Source organism: Bufo gargarizans, chromosome 1 (genome assembly GCF_014858855.1).
Source record: "Bufo gargarizans isolate SCDJY-AF-19 chromosome 1, ASM1485885v1, whole genome shotgun sequence".
Classification (NCBI taxonomy): Eukaryota; Metazoa; Chordata; class Amphibia; order Anura; family Bufonidae; genus Bufo; species Bufo gargarizans.
In genome coordinates, this window is record NC_058080.1 from 372,899,526 (window position 1) to 372,911,977 (window position 12,452).

Here is a 12,452-nt window from a genome sequence, read left to right on the forward strand (position 1 = left end):
TCTGATCACTGCAAAAACACCGTAAAATCGCTGCGGCGCTATAAAGATCACTTTTGAGCTTTTTGGATCTTTATTACCGATTGCAGCTTTACTTTGCTAACACTCCTTTTTACTAGGCATGTGTGCTCTTTTTCCTGGGTAGTCTCAGAGGAATACCCCCTAAATTTAGTTAGCCCAAAATGTCAAAAAAGGGGCATTTTTACGCATTTGAATTCCAAACTACTTCTCACGCTTTAGGGCCCCTAAAATGCCAGGGCAGTATAAATACCCCACAAGTGACCCCATTTTGGAAAGAAGACACCCCAAGGTATTCCGTGAGGGGCATGGCGGGTTCATGTAAAATTTTATTTTTTGTCACAAGTTAGTGGAATATGAGACTTTGATTTTAATTTTATTTTTATCTTACAAAGTCTCATATTCCACTAACTTGTGACAAAAAAATAAATATTAACATGAACTCGCCATGCCCCTCACGGAATACCTTGGGGTGTCTTCTTTCCAAAATGGGGTCACTTGTGGGGTATTTATACTGTAGTTTGGAATCCAAATGCGTAAAAATGCCCTGTGAAATCCTAAAGGCACTCATTGGAATTTGGGCCCTTTTGCGCACCTAGGCTGCAAAAAAGTGTCACACATGTGGTATTGCCGTACTCAGAAGATGTAGGGCAATGTGTTTTGGGGTGTATTTTTACATATACCCATACTGTGTGTGAGAAGTATCTCTGTAAATGACAACTTTTAAAAAAAATGTATACAAAGTTGTCAATTTACAGAGATATTTCTCTCACCCAGCATGGGTATATGTAAAAATACACCCCAAACCACATTGCCCTACTTCTTCTGAGTACGGCGATACCACATGTGTGACACTTTTTTGCAGCCTAGGTGCGTAAAGGGGTCGAAAGTCCAAAGAGTACCTTTAGGCTTTACAGGGTTGCTCACAATTTAGCCCTGCCCAAAATGCCAGAACAGTAAACACACCCCACAAATGACCCCATTTCAGAAAGTAGACACCCCAAGGTATTCACTGAGGGGCATAGTGAGTCCGTGAGAGATTTTATTTTTTGCCAGAAGTTAGCAGAAATGGAAACTTCATTATTATTATTTTTTCCTCATAAAGTGTCATTTTCCGCTAACTTGTGAAAAAAACAAAATCATACATGAACTCACAATGGCCCTCCGCAAATACTTTGGAGTGTCTTCTTTCTAACATGGTGTCATTTGGGGGGTATTTATACTATCCTGGCATTCTAGCACCTCAAGAAACATGACAGGTGCTCAGAAAGTCAGAGCTGCTTCAAGAACCGTTAAAGTTGTGAAGTGCCGATTTGTAAAAAAGGGCCTGGTCACTAGGGGGTATAAACCTTTGGTCCTTAAGTGGTTAATAACAGTGACCTCCACAGTGCCCGCCCCTTTTAATAACAGTGAGCTCCCCTGTGCCCGCCCCTTTAAAAACAGTGACTTTCATAGTGTCCGCCCCTTTAAGCAGTAAAAAAAAATGGATGGGTTGTTATAGAAACCTGTAGTAAAACTGTGTTTATAGCAGTTGGGATTTGAACATCCTGAACAGGTGCTCCTGAACATCAAGAGGCTTCTCCGAGGAGTTTCCTGCCATCTGTTCCCCAGGAGGAGATCCAGGCTTGCGTGGGAGTGTAACACCTTTGGGCTATGCGTTCTGCAAAGTCCCAGGATCCTGCTTCCCAGGGTAGGCCGTCGGGAGGTAGGGGGGGGGGGGGCGAACAACCGGCCTCAGCTCTATCATACAGCCTGGGGTTCAGAAGATCAAGCAGGGGTCATGGTGAAGTGGCCCCTGTGGCCCCTAGGGGCGAAGCCGGGAACATCGCCGGCAAGTCCAGGAGCAAGGACGGTAGCCCTCCAGAAGGTATGCGGGGTGCTCTTGAAGGTGGGTCAGGTCCGGTGGATGCGTACTGGGGCAGTATGAGGCCCCAGGAGCTAGTGAGTGTGTATAGCTCCTGTATAGCGGCCTACCTCTGGGAGTACGAAGAGGCTGGGAAAGCCCTATAAAAGCTTAGAAATGAGCTCAAGGTGGAAAAGCAAAAGGCTGACTGGGCCTCAAAAACCAAAAGGCCAGAGATATCGGCAAGCATCAAGGAGCTTAAGAAAGAAGTGAGCGAGTTGGAAGTCAGGAGGGCAGTTATTTTAAAAAATCGTGGCCCTTTTGAGGAAAAGCTTAAAAATGAAGAAAGGTTCCAAGGAATGGAGGAAAAAGCACAACAGCAGCAAGAAGTAGAAATATCAGATGAGGAGGAAAAGTCAATAGTGTGCCTGCGGGGGCAGTCTGTGGGGTCTGTAGACTCCAGTGTGCGACCTGAGCTGGTGCGTCTCCCCCCCCACAAGCTCGGACGAGGGGGATGGAAAAGACAGTGAGAGTAATGGGGTGGGAGGACAGCTAATGGAGCAGATAAGGTACCTAGAGTCCCCCCGGGCCCATGTGGAAGGTCATGCATTTGGAGATAAGTTGCAGGAGGATGGTCCTGCAAGGAAAAGGGAAAAAAAGAAAGAAAAGAAGAAGAAACAGAAGCTGAAAGAGGTGAAATTGGTGTATGTAACTCACCCGTTGCCCTCTGGACCGGCTGCAAAGTCGGTTCAGAGGGCAACCCCCATGATCCCCCTAGCCCGGTTTCTGTAGTGGAACCGAAGCGTGGGAGTGGGGAGAGCAGTGCTAAGGAAAAGGTGGCGGCGGACGCTTGCAGTAGCAAGGGCGGCCTGGGAGAGGGGCGGGCCAACGGGCCCGACACGAAGGTTTCGAGGGCGGAGAGGAGGGGTGTGGCTCAGCGGCACGGGTGGCCATGCCCACCGCCGCAGTCCCGGTCACGCTGGAAAGGTGTGTGGTAGACCTGCGGTGGTGTGCTGTGGTTGTCGCTGGTGCGCCCGCTCCCCCTGAAAGTGTCATGTCTGCCTCAGCTGTCCCCTCCGGTCTTGCTGTGTCTGCGGCGCTTGTCTCCCCGCCGGCCTGTGTTAGTGGGTCGGCGGGGGGGGCGGTACTGTGGGTGCAGTGGGTGTGTCTCCGGGCGCACCTCCTGGAAGCGCTTCTGTGATGGTGGGAGTGTCTGAGGGCGTGCCCGAGGGTGTGTCAGTGGGTGGGGCCTGTGGCACGATGTACGGCGCTCCTATAAGTGCAAATGTGGAATGTAACACAGAGGCCAATGAAGCCAATGAGGTGGCCGTAAAGGCTGCAGAGGTCAAGGCCGGTTTTCTTACTGTCCCCATTGGCCCTGTTGTGTGTCTGGCGGGGTGGTGTAGTGAAAGTGGCCACTCAGGGTGGCCAAAAGAATGTAAATAATGTAAATAATGTTATTAATGTTGTGGGTGTTGCTCCGGATCCTGATGGGGGGTGAGAGCGGGTGGTCCCTTCAGGGGGGTCTGGGGCAGCTCCTCTTATAAGTATTGTGGGGGTGGGGGGGGCGGCTCGGCTTCCCCTCCTTTGTCCGTAGTGCCTGGCAGAAGTTATGGTGACTTGCAGCGGCGACTGCTGGAGGCCCTCAAAAAGGGGGAGAGCTCCATCACTGTATAGGGAAAGAAGGTTGACCTGTCATTCTGGTTTAACAGACATGGCGTGAGGGCTTTCCGAGAGCAGAATGGTGGCGAGACTGCCTTGTCGTCACCTACAACCGGCCCTTGAGTGAGGCGGAATGTGGTCTGTCTCAAGTGGAGTGGCGGAGCTCCTGCTTGGGATGGGTTTCAAGGCGACTGACATCTTTGCCTTGATCCATCCATATGGCTCCAAGGAGTTCGATGTCAGCTTTGTCAGGCCAAAGGGGCTACAGCTCTTCTGGTTGGGGTACAAGCTGATAAAGAACACGCCGGACTGGTGTGGTTTCCTTGCGAAAGCAATAACCCGTCAGAGTGAGGTCAAGAGAGTGATCGTTTTGACTCGTAACAAGTCACCCTGTTGTGTTGACATCAAGACCTTCTTGGGCAGGTACGGAGAGATCCAGGGGGTTCCATCAAAGAACCTGGATGAGTTTGGCATTTGGTCAGGCGCCTGGACGTTTAACATCAAGCTCAAGCGTCTGGGTAGTACGGTTTCCCACATTCCATCATCTGCCTTTATCGGCCAGGATAGGATTTTGGTTTTCTACAGGTGGCAGCCTAAGCTTTGCCACAAATGCTGCAGCCCCTCACACTTCAGGGCCAGCTGCCAAGAGCAGAAGTACGCATGGTGTGGGGGTATTGGTCACCTAGCCGCATCTTGTGGGGAGATTATTTGCAACCTGTGCGGTGATGATCTCGGTCACCGTTTCAGTCGATGTCCTCTCTCTGAGGTCAATGTGGCCCGAGCTTATGCAGGAGTGGACCGGGAGGACCCTTCTGCTGAGGCGGGTGCTGGCAAAGACAGCAGAGTTCAGGGGTCGGTGAAGAGCAAAGATGGTCCGTCCCGGCAGAGGCGGAGGCGCCAGGCGGAGAGGGAGCGGGAGGAACCCTGTCCTGGGGTGATGCCTGCCTCTTCCCAAGCGGCTTTCCCTCCTACATCGGAGACCCGAGGGGACAGGGAGCTGAATGAGGAAAACGAAAGACTAGAGTGTGCCGAGGAGACTCTGTCCTCACACTATGAAAGCGCCGCAGAGGATAGTGGGACAGAGTCCAAAAAAATCAGACGGAAACACCGTACCAAGAAAAGACCTGGTTCGACCAAAGTAGCCAGATAAGGCCTAACCGGCTCCCCTCTGGAGCTCTCCAACCGGTTTCTCACCTTGGATGAGACCTCTGCCTCCACTTCTTCTGAGGGGGAGGTTGAAGGTGGGAGACCGGGAACGAAGGAGGGAAGGCCTTCAGAAGGCCCCGCGTCCTCCTCCGGTGGGGATGTAAGGTCCTCAGGAGGGGTGGCAAAACCGGCCATGAGACCCAGGAAGCCAGGCGTGGTGCGCAGGGGGAGACGGTGGTGACAAATGAGATTGTCAATACTGTCTCCCTCAAAAGAGGTTGTGCCGCCTTAGAGGACAGTCCCGGGAGAGGGAGGCTTGGAAAGAAGGCCGTCTAACTCAATCACTCTGTATGGCAGCATCCGCTCTGCTGACACTGGCGACCATTAATGTCTCTAGCATTAAGTCGGATGCGGCTCATTTGGCGGCCTTTGATTTTCTCCGCCGATATTGGGGCTGACATTTTGTTTTTCGCAAGAGACTAGGCTGCCAGATTTGGCAGCAATCCATAAAGCCAAGAGGGAGTGGAGATCAGGGCCCTTCTACTGGTCTCTTGCGGCTGAGCTGTATAGCGGAATGGTGGTCCTTTTCGCCGTGTCGGTAGAATGCCGACTGGTGATCAAGTTGGAAATGGGGAGGTGTTTGATCTTGGATATCCTCATGAGGGGACAAGAACTGCGCCTAATTAATATCTAGGGGCCCCAGTCCAAATGGGACAGGAAAAGTCTCTTCATGACGATTAAGCCTTTTCTTTTTACGAGCCGGCAGGTGGTCTTTGGAGGGGACTTCAATACCATCACGAGGTCCCAAAATATGGGAGGCGCCAGAGACCGGCTGGCATATGATAGCATTGTTTTAAATAGTATAGCGAGTGAGGCTCGCCTGGTGGATGTCCACATCAGGCATACCCCAGGCCATGGGGGTTTCACTTTTTTATGGAGGGAATCAGACTAGGTCTAGAATAGACAGATTTTATTTAAAGGAGGTGGAATTCTCCGATCACTGTCTGATTATGTGTTCTTTGAATATTTCAGTCCCCCCAAATGGGAAAAGGTTACTGGAAGCTGAATTCGGGAATCCTGGAGGAAGCAGAGGTGAGACAATCCTTTAAGGACTTCCTTCAGAGTCAGGTAGCTTTGCTGGATCTCTGTGATACTAAGTCAGAGTGGTGGGAGATATTCAAAGATCGGGTGGCAAAGTTCTTCCGCCAGCTCTCGAGCCTCAGGTCCCTGGACAGGTACTGCCTGTACCAGGGCCTGAGGAGGAAACTCGAGCATCTGGTCTTGACTGGAGGTAGCCGCGAGGATATCTCCAGAGTAAAATCTTTACTCAAGAGGTGTCAGTATGATAGGCACACATCTTTGGTTTTTCGAGAGGGACTTCGGGAAGTACCGCTCACCCGACGCTTATAGAAACTGCAAGATGTCAGTGAGTAGTAAGTTGGTGACAGGACTGGTTGACAGTACAGGATCCTTGAGCAGGTCCAAATCAGGGATCCTGTAAATCGTTAGATCCTTCTACTTGTGCCTCTTGGGAAAGAAGGATCTGGAACAGGACAAGATGTCGGCTTTCCTGGCTGAAATCACCCCTGAGCTGGGAGCTCACCCCTCTTTTGACGTTTTGGTGGAGGAGATCAGTAAGAAGGAAGTAATCCTGGCGATGGAAGGGTTAGCTCTGAAGATGTCACCAGGCCCAGATGGCTTAACATCGAATTCTATAAGACCTTTAAGGACGAGTCGTATTGAGAACTGGCGACCCATAGCACTTCTCAATATGGACAGGAAGATTCTGGCCAAGATACTGTTTAACAGGTTGGTGAAGTTTGCACCACAACTCCTTTCTGTGGCCCAGCATTCCTCGGTTCCGGGCCGTAGCACTTTAAGTGCTGTGCTCGGTGTCTGAGAGGCAGTGGAACGCGGTATTGCGGGTCACTGGAAGGGGTACATGCTATCCTTAGATCAGGCAAAGGCGTTTGATTGGCGGAACCACGAGTACCTCTGGTCGGTCCTTCTGAAGTATGGCCTGCCGGGGGGGGGGGGGGCAGAGAGTTTCCCGCTTGTGAACGGCTGGTCTGGTTGTTCTTTTGAGGTTGGGTGTGGCGTTTGTCAGGGTTGTCCTTTGAGCCCGCTTCTATATGTTCTATATTCTGTTCGCGATTGATCCATTTTTTTAAGAGGATCAGTTGTGGTCCTTTGGCGGGAGTCAGGATGGATCTGGCAGCACCGGAAGCCACTCTAGGGGCAGCAGCGTATGCTGACGATGTCACTGTTTTTGTGTCCTCGAGAGGAGAGGCGGAATACGTGATGTCTGAGGTGGACCGCTACTCGGAAGCATCCGGGTCCATGATCAATCAGGATAAGTATGCGAGTCTCTGGCTGGGAGGGGGTGATCCAGTTTTTGATCTCCCGGACACCCTTCCAGGGCCCCAATCATCAGCAAAAGTATTAGGCATCCATTTCGGCTATGGGGATTATCCCACCCAAAATTGGGATGACAGGCTCAAGATCGCCGCTCAGAAGGTTGGCCAGTGGAGGGGTTGGTCCTTGACCCTCAGGGAAAGGGTGAATCTGATCAAGACTTACCTTCTCCCTTTGCTTATCTATTTGGATAGTGTGTGTATCTTTCCAGAGCCTCTCTGGACTCTGATTTATAGCCTGTTCTTCCAGCTTATAGCCTGTTCTTCCAAGGGGAATAGGCTGAACCTGATCAAGAGAGAGGTGGCTTATTGCACAAGGAGACTAGGGGGGTTATCTATGGTCAACCCCGTGGTGTTTATTGTGAACACCTTTGTTGAGATAATTTTGGCAAACCTCTGGATGGAGAGGGCTCCTCCGTGGATAGTCTCCTGTAGGGAGTGGTTTTGGCCTTTCTTCCAGGAATGGGAGACAGGAGGTCAAGTGAAGGACTTGCATACACCTCACGGATATCTTCCGGCTTATGTCACCCTGATTCTGAAGGTGATTCGCCGGTGGGGTTTGGAGGTGAGGGAGATCAGGACTCTGTCAAGGAAATCGCTTGACGAGAAGGTCATGTTGTCCCACTTTCAGAAGCCCCTTGCCCTCAAGGATTGACCAAGCCGGGATCTAGACAAGGGATTACAGTTGCTAAATTCTGCAAGGATCCCCTTAAAGTTCTGGGACTTGGCTTGGCGCTGCTTTCACGGGAGGCTGTGTGTAAGGGACAACCTGAAGTACATGAACTCTGATTAAAGGAGTTGTCCCTGGGAGGAGTACGACTCCATACTGGAAAGTATGGAGAACTTCCTGCTTCATTGTCCTTTTAATACAGAGGTCCATGAACAGATGGGAGCTTCCATTGGCTGGCCCAGGCTAGCCAGCCTCTCCTATGTGGAGTGGGCCTATGGAGTGTTCAGAGACCTGGGAAGGAAGGACCCGTGCACAAGTTTTTTTGTTAGCATAGTGGTTAGGTTCTACACATGGAATGCACAGTGTTTAGTTTCTATGCAGCAGAAAGTCTTCCCGGTGGATGAGATTTGTAGGAACATCCTGGATGGCCTGGTCAAGGTGCGTTCTCTTGAGTATAAGATACTGGGTACCAGTAGGACCTCTCTCCTATGGAGAGGCTTTGCTTTTAACGTACCATAAGTCTAGTCATACTGTTCCTGGTGGTGGGCTGATGGTTTTACCTTAGATTTTTTATTTGTGATATGTTGGAGTTTTGAAAAAAGGTTTGCAAAGACCGAACTTGGGCCTTCGGAAGATTGTACAGTTATGTTATGTAGTTATGTTACTTAGTTAAGTTAGGTTCGGTGAAGTTGAATAGTTCTGTTTTGGTTTTGGTGTGTTTGTGTTCTTGTATAAAATGGTGATGGTAAAAAAATTAAATAAATTTGATTTATGTTATGACAAATAGTCTATAGTATATTTTCTGTTATTTTCTTTTATGACGAGTAGTCAGTTTATTCTGTATATATTTTATGTACATATTTTATATATTTATATTATATTTTATAATTTTTGTTAGGTGTTAGGTGTTAGGGTCGGCCAGGAAAGTTTTTTTTGTTGTATTTGTTTTTGTAATTAGGTATGCTAGTTAGGATGAGAGCATGAATATGAGTGTGATTGAGGCTGGCCCAGAGGGTTTTTTGTTATTATTGTTTTATTGCTGTATTGTCTAATTGTGTCATTTTATAATAAAAAAAAGAGTTCCTAGAGAGCTGAGACCTGGTCTAAAACCTTCCCGGACACCAGATGTACCTGTGTGCCAAATTTGGTGAAGATCGGTCCAGTCGTTTGGTCGCGCATAAAGAACGTCCAGATGTCTAGACAGACAGACAGAAACTCATTTTTATATATATAAGAGACTAGCAGAAGGACCTGCCTTAGCACGGGTATATTTAATCTATTTCATCTGTTTCAGTGTGTCGTAAAAAGATATTGACAGTTTCTCCCATTACAGTGACCTCTACAGTACCTGCCCCTTTAACAATGACCTCCACAGTTCCTGCCCCTTTAACATTGACCTCCACAGTGGCCACCCCTTTAACATTGACCTCCACAGTGCCTGCCCTTTTAACAGTGCCTGCCCCTTAAACAGTGATTTCCACAGTGTCCGCCACTTTAACAGTGACCTCCCTTTTAGCATTGACCACCCCTTTTACAGTGACCTTCATATGCCCGCCCCTTTAACAATGACCTTCACAGTGCCCCCCTTTTAAAAGTGACTTACATAGTGACTGCCCCTTTAACAGTGACTTCCACAGCGACCGCCCTTTTAACAGTGACTTTCATAGTGGATGCCCCTTTAACAATGACTTTCACAGCGACCGCCCCTTTAACAGTGACGTTCACTGTGACCGCCCCTTTAACAGTGACCACCCTATTACCAGTGGCTTTCACAGTGACTGCCCCTTTAACAGTGACTTTTACAGTTACCGCCCCTTTAACAGTGAACGCCCCTTTAACAGTGAATTTCACAGTCACGCCACTTTAACAGTGACTTTCACAATGACTGCCCCTTTAACAGTAACTTTTACAGTAACTGCCCCTTTAACAGTAACCGCCACTTTAACAGTGACTTTCATAGTAACCGCCCCTTTAACAGTGACTTTCACAGTGACCTCCACTTTAACAGTGACTTTCATAGTGCCCACCCCTTTAATAGGGACCTTCATAGCCCCCGTCCCTTTAATAACAGTGACCTCCACAGTGCCCGCCCATTTAATAACATTGACCTCCACCGTTTCCGTTTCTTTAATAACAGTGTCCTCCACTGTGCCCGCCCGTTTAAAAACATTGACATCCACAGTGCCCGCCCCTTTAAGCAGTAACGAAAAATGGCTGGGTTGTTATGGAAACCTGGAGTAAAACTGTTTTTGGCAGTTGGGATTTGAAGAGAAAGACTTGCAGGCTTGCATGATCTAATGTGGGTTATTTTTTGGGAATATCTCGGGAATGGTACGTCCTAGAGAGCTGAGACCCGGTCTAAAACCTTCCCGGACACTTGATGTACCTGTGTGCCAAATTTGGTGAAGATCGGTCCAGTCGTTTGGTCGCGCATAAAGAACGTCTAGACAGACAGACAGAAATTCATTTTTATATATATAAGAGACTAGCAGAAGAACCTGGCTTCACACGGGTATATTTAATCTATTTAATTTTATGTTTCCGTGTGTCGTAAAAAGATATCAAAAGTATTCCCAATAACAGTGACCTCTACGGTACCCGTCCCGTTAACAGTGACCTCCACAGTGCACACCTGTCACGAGGGTGTCAAGAACCACGCCTGACTCCGTTATATCCGGGGTCAGGAAGTCGCAGTGGTTGGCTGCGCGCTCTATGTAATAAGATAGGGCTGTTTCCTATGGTAGCTTTCTGGGTTTGCTTTGCAACCCTTTTTGGCTCACTCAGGGATCCGTAGCTCCTTCTCCTCAGCAGTTCCTTGTCCAGCACTCCCAACCTCCTTATATTCCCCTCTCACACTTCTCTGGTTGCCAGATATAGAGCTTCCTGCCTGGACTTCTATACTGACCCACTGGAGCTGTGTTGCTGTGTTCTCTGGTTGTTGGTCCAGAACGTTTCCCTCCGGATCCCTGTTGGACCTTTGTGGCCTGCTGTGGTCGCCCACCTTGGTTTATGTGTTTGTATTGTCTGTCCTCTCCCTGGTGTTTTCCTCTTAGTGTCAGTGGTGCGGACTAGCGATCCCACCGGCCCGTTCACTATCTAGGGCTCATTTTAGGGAAAGCCAGGGTTTAGGCACGTGATCGCCGCACGGGTGAGGAACCCGTCTAGGGACGTCAGGGCAGTCAGGTGCCAGCCGCAAGGTGAGTCAGGGGTCACCACCTTTCCCTCTCCCTTGGGCAGGGCTTTCCCTTTTCCCTCCCTGTGCGTGACGCCGGTCATTACAACACCCCTTTAACAATGACCATATCTTTAACAGTAACCTGCACAGTGCCTGCCCCTTTAACACTGACCTCCACAATGCCTGCCCATTTACCATTGCCCTCCAAAGTACCTGCCCCTTTAACAGTAACCTCCACAATGCACGCCCCTTTAACACTGACCACCCCTTTAACAGTGACCTTTATAGTGACCGCCCCTTTAACAGTGACTTCCACAGTGCCCGCCCCTTTAACAGTGACTTCCACAGTGCCTGCCTCTTTAATAGAGACCTCCACAGTGCCTGCCCTTTTAACAGTACCCGCCCCTTTAACAGTGACCCCCACGGTGCCTAGAAGAAAAAAAGACAATGCAGCAGCACACTGCAAATCAGATAAAGTACAACAATGCCATAGTCACAAAATTTATGATTACAATAATAATGGTGCTAATTCTACACTTATTTATAAAGTGAGATGCTTGGCCAATGCATTTTGTACAAAACCATCTGAGCCCGTCTGCCATACGTCAAGGCGATCTCTTTTAGACGGTTTCTAACACTAAATACTACCTGTTATGTGCCATGATGGCTGCCATAAAATTCAGGGAGTGTTGGATCCACTCTGCCTTTTACCATTTTTTGTGCCATAATGGCCTCCATTACAAGGGATGCAGGTGCCAACATGCATGCCAAGCCCACTCCATACCTTTCCTGGTGCAGCTTCCAATGAATGTAGTGAGAGCAGGCTACAGCTTTATACTGAAAGTAGTTAAAATCAGCCTATGGGGCAGACAGGCTAATCCGGAGTGCACGACTCGCTGGAGTGCCACATCTCCAGCATTGTAAATATGCCAAAAATGGGGGTTAGTCAGCACCTCCCAGTGCGCAGGTGAATGCTGCCATGGCAAAGACCTAGAAGAATAAAAGACAATCCCCACAGTGCCCGCCCTTTTAAGAATAACCGCATCTTTAACAGTGACCTGTACAGTGCCTGCCCCTTTAACAGTGACCTCCACAGTGCCCGCCCCTTTAACCTCTTCAGGACACATGAAGTACCGGTACGGCATGTTGTACTGGTACTAAAGGACAAATGACTTACCGGTACGTCATGTGTATCTCCGGTGCCTGCTCAAATCATTGAGCAAGCGCCTTTGCTAAATGCGCGAGGGGGTCCCGTGACCCCCCCCCGTGTTGGCGATCGTCAGAAACTACAGGTCAATTCAGACCTGCGTTTTGCGGCAGCGGTGCCATCGGGTCCCCATGCGGCTGTAGGGGGGACCCGATGGCATGGAAGGCAGCGCGATGCCTAAGGAAGGCATTGCGCTGCCTTCCGGTGACGAGTCTGTGAGATCCAGCCCCCTGGATCTCACAGGCCGGACGCTGTATGAGTAATACTCACTGTATTACTCATACAGCCAATGCATTCCAATACAGAAGTATTGGAATGCA